Source organism: Pinus tabuliformis, chromosome 5_1, assembly GCF_031772625.1.
Source record: "Pinus tabuliformis cultivar Carrire ecotype Pingquan chromosome 5_1, CPIR1, whole genome shotgun sequence".
Taxonomy (NCBI): domain Eukaryota; kingdom Viridiplantae; phylum Streptophyta; class Pinopsida; order Pinales; family Pinaceae; genus Pinus; species Pinus tabuliformis.
The window spans coordinates 315,285,235-315,290,426 of NC_142305.1; positions in this window are offsets into that span (position 1 = coordinate 315,285,235).

Consider the following 5,192-nt stretch of genomic DNA (forward strand, 5'->3'; position numbering starts at 1 on the left):
TGAAACATTAAATAAATTGTAATGTAATGCAACATTGCGACAATAATTGCAAAATTGATAAATATTATAAACCATAGTATTTATATTAAACCTTAAGATTATATTATATGCATTAAGATTAATATTATAAACCCTAAAATTATAAATTAGAAACCCAATACTAAACTTTAATATTATAAACTCAATATTGTAAACCTAATATTAAACCCCATTTTGTATTGTAATAATGCGACGTTGAATAAATTGCAATGTAATGTAACATTATGACAATGGTTGTGAAATTGATTTTCGTATTGAGATAATGTTTTTAAAAATGTGATGTTCGATAGGTTTTTGTGCATTCCAAAGTCACAATATTAACCAATAATACAAAACCCTAACATTATAAAACCCAATATAATAAACCCTAATATCAATATTATAAATCCTAATATTAAACTTGTGTATTATAAATAATAAATATAATATTAAAACCTAATATTATAAACACAATATTAAAAACATGAATATTATAAACCATAATATTAAACCACAATTTTGTAATGTCACAATATGAATTTAAATAAATTACAATGTAATATAATATTGCGACAACGATGGTGAGATTGATTGTTGTATTGATAAAATGTTCAAGACGCAATGCGACATTGGATAAATTTTATTAGCATTGCAATGTCACAATATTAAATCCCAATAAAAAACCCTAACTTTATAAAACCCAATAAAATACATCATATGATCATTATTTTAAACCCTAAGATTATAAACCCTAAGTGTAATATATTAAACCTTAGGGTTATGTTGTCACTGCAACAACAACGCTCCAAATTTTTTTCCTACATTGATTTTGGAGCCTATCACAACTTTCGTTTGAAGCCCCCATGTGTTGTCATGTGGTTTTTTTTTTTTGAGTATTTTTTCTAGTGTTGCATCCTCATAAGTAAATGTGTCTCAAGCATCATCACTTAACCATTAGAGGCGTTTGAGTTAGTAAGTTTATAGTTAGGTGAAGTCACAGTATTTCTTGAATTAGGAACTTGTCTTCCAACCATGCGCGCACTCAAAAATCATACAAAAGTGGGAAAAGCAAACAAAAGGCAATAAAATCACTCACAAAAGATAAAAGCGCACTTTGAGTTGATGAAGGCTTGCATTTAAAGAAAGCGCACTTCTTCGAACCAAATGAATGTGGCCAACTTGGGCACACTCCTTCAAGCTGAGCACACGCGCCCTACCTGAGCGCACTCCTTCATGACAAAGGATTGTGCCTTATCTAGTTTTATGCATGATCTAACTTATTGGATGAGGGCGCACTCCTAGAAAATAGGAACTGCCTTAACTTCTTCTTCACTGATATTTTCATTAAACGACAAGTGGCACTCATGCATGAGTTAGTTTTGCATGTTGATCTCTTTAATAAACTCAACTGACCATTCCTTCATTGTTATTTTATCTGAGTACGCAACTAGAAAATCATCAAACCCTTCATCAACTAGTGCAGCAAGTAAGTTTGCATGCTCAAATATTTACTACTTTTATGATTTCATTGTCAAATGTTGCTTTGTTTGCTGTCAATTTCTTGTTTTGTAGTGTGTTTTCTAGCATTTTAGCTGGATCCTCATCTTGCAAGTGTTCATTTACTATTGCATGCAAGAAACCTTTCACATTCATAAAACTATTCATCTTGGACCATGCATCTAAAAAAATTTATATATCCTTGCAAATTAGTCCTCTCCTATATTAGCATCAAATTTGTCTTTTGGTACTTTTTTATGGGCTCTTTTCAGGCCAAGTGCGCTCCCTGGGTTTGAAGCTCCTCCAGTCGTGAAAAATGCACCCTGTTCAACCTTGTTTTCTTCCTCAGCACATGCGCACATCAGTAAGGCCCTAATATTTTCCCTTCAGCCCTTTGGAGTGTTGTAGTGCACCCTATTTACCTTAGGGCATATGGGCACATCACAAAGGCATGAAGCCTCATCATTTAGCCCTTGAACATGCGATAATGTGCCCTCCTTTGTCTTAATTTCATAGGCACATTTTCAAGACCTGGAGCCATATTTTATCATTCCTTTGACCCTTTAGGGTGCTACAATGCACCCTTGCTAATTTTTTCCTCCTTCTTGAGCGCACTAGGAAACCCCAAATGACCATGCATGTCTCTTTGTGCCTCAAGAATGCTCCCTCCTAGTTTGCATGTGTATTTTTGCTTGCATGCAAGTTATTTTTTGTTGTCATTCATAGTTTTTTATGCTATATCATTCATGGTGACTCTTTGAATGTGATTTACAAATATTTTTGCATAGTTAGTTGTTTTAAGCTTATCTTGTTGCTATGAGTGTGCTTCCACAAATAGGTGTATGTGCCACAAGTGTGTTGTCATTTGTTGGAGACATGTCACCATGCAAAGTAGCCTCTAAAGAACTCTTAGGAGCAAGCGCTAATGAGCCACTTGAAGTTACAAAGTCCAATATTCCTATATATGCAGACATTCAACGTTTTATTGACAAAACAACAGAGGTTACCCAGAGCAATATTTACAACATGTTCATGCAGGAGACATTTCCTGAAGACTTAGAAGATTTGCATACATATATAAACATTAACAAGTCCAGGATACATAGGATTGTATGCAGATACCCAGTTATGACATGCGTTGAATTTATTGAATGGATAACTACACATGTGGATGACTCACACCTTGTGCTTGTTGGGTTTGTGTTATATTCTTTCCATGAACATATATTAGGTGGGTTGACCTACCTATGGTTTTGTGCATGGATTTCACACATGTTTTTGGACATGATGGTTTTTTGCCCATGGTATTTTGTAGATCTGGTTAAGGGAAATACAGTTTTGTTCTAATCTAGGGTTAACGAATTGGGATTTATGGATGCTTACATATATATATATATATATATATTGTAACATTTAAAGGAATATAATGAAAAATCAATCTAGTGGTCCCGGTTTTGTGATCTAGGGGAATTCTCTGTGTATATATATTTTATGTTCTATGCTCTCGTTATTTTTTATTTTCTATTTTTACAATTCGTATGCAGGTAATTTATGTACAGGGTTAAAACCTAAATTTCATATCAGAGTTATTTCAGCTTCAAGGAGAAGACTTTGCTATTGAGGGATTTTTCTGGGGCTTGCGATAAACCCTGTTCAATGGGAGATCTCCAGGATCAATTCTTGTAGTAAAGAAGATGATGAGCAGTGGAAAGATAGAGATTGCTCGAAATTTAATGGTTAAAGTTTTGAGTTGTGGAAACTCAACATGGAGGATCTATTAGTGGATCAAGATCAGTGGATCGCGGTAGATCCAAGTACTAAACCAACAACAATGTGATATGAAGAATGAGGGAAGTTGTCATCGGAAAGCAAAGAGCACAATACATTTGTGCATCTTAGATTGAGTATTATTGAATGTATCAGGGGAAGCTATGACGAATGGATTAGGGACTTTGTACGTAAAAAGTTGTATAACCCGAGGATGAAGGATGAAGACTTGGTGATAAAGCATCTGAATGCCTTTAATATTGTGGTAAGCCAATTGTTATCTGTTGATATTAAGATTTCAGATGAACATAAATGCATCAGTTTGTTGTGTTCTCTACCAGATTCATGGGATAATCTAGTTGTTACAATAGGTAGCAATACAGCTACCTTGAAGTTTGATGAAATTGTCCCATCCTTAAGTCTATCAGAGGAGATGAGATGGAAAAATATGGAGGGCCAAAATGGACATGCCTTGTCTGTATGAGTTCGGTCCTGGAACATAAATAAAAATAAGTCCTCGAGTGGGAGATCTAAATGTAGAGGGAGATCTAAATCTCGAGGAAAACCTATAATGGTGTGCTGGAAATGCGGAAAGGGGGGGCACATCAAAAAGGATGGTAGATCTAAAGCTTTTGAGAAAGGAAAGGAATCTGATGATGCTCCTTCTATAGAAGTGAAAACCACCTCACACGAAGGTGGGGATGTGTACTTGGCTTCTTCTTCAAGTGCACATGTAGATCATGAGGCATCGATGATTGTCTCAGGCACATCCTTTCACTTGACACCCCACAAGGAGTGGTTCTGCGTGTATGAGAAACATGATGGTTGTGATGTCTTCTTAGGGGATGATAGGAAAGCTATAATCATCAGATGTGGAAAAGTCAAGTTGAAGATGCAAGGTGGAAGGATTAGAATACTTTCGGATGTTCTGCATATTCTTGCGTTGGCCATAAATTTGATTTTTGTAAGAAAGATGGATGATGCAGGTGTGAAAACAATATTCGATAAAGATACCTATAAGATGGTTTCGGGAGCACTGGTATTGATGTGGGGAGTTGGGATTGGAACTTTGTACAAGCTTCTGGGTAGCACTGTTATTGATGGGTGCAATAGTTTTGTGGTTCATGAAATTGGAGCAGAAAATATGGCAGCGTCTAGAGAAAAGACCATGCTATGGCATCAAAGGCTTGGACATATTACAGAGAAGGGCCTTTAAATACTTCATTGTAATGGTATGGTATAACTTATGTCTAATTTCTCTCTGGATTTTGAGTCTTGTGAGCATTGTGTATATGGGAAGAAGAATTGAGTGAGATTCCCCTCTAATGTTAAGAGGGCAAAACAAATATTAGAACTTGTGCATAGTGATGTGTTTGGACCCGTGTCGGTTCCATCACTAGGTAAGTATGTGTACTATGTATCATTTATAGATAAATTCTCAAGGAATACATGGATATATTTGCTTATGAAGAAATCTAAAGTCTTTGACAAGTTTAAAGAATTTAAGGCTCTGGTGGAAAACTATGCAAAAAAGAAGATAAAGGTGCTGAGGACAGATAATGGTGGAGTTCTGCAAGAAGGCGTCTGAAGAGTTCTGTAAAAAGTGTGGTATAGCATGGTATAAGACTAATCCATACACATCTCAGCAAAATAGAGTTGCAAAAAAATGAACATGACGTTGATGGAAAAAGCAAGAAGCATGCTCAATGGTGTTGTGTTAGGACAAGAATTCTAGCCAGAGGCGGTGGAGACTGCATGTTACCTTGTTAATAACTCACCTTCATCAACGTTGGAGGATAAGTCTCCATATGAGGTATGGATTGGTAAAAAACCCTCTCTTTCACATCTGAGGGTATTTGGTTGTGATGCATATGTACATGTTCCAAAGTAGAAAAGAATCAATTTGGATA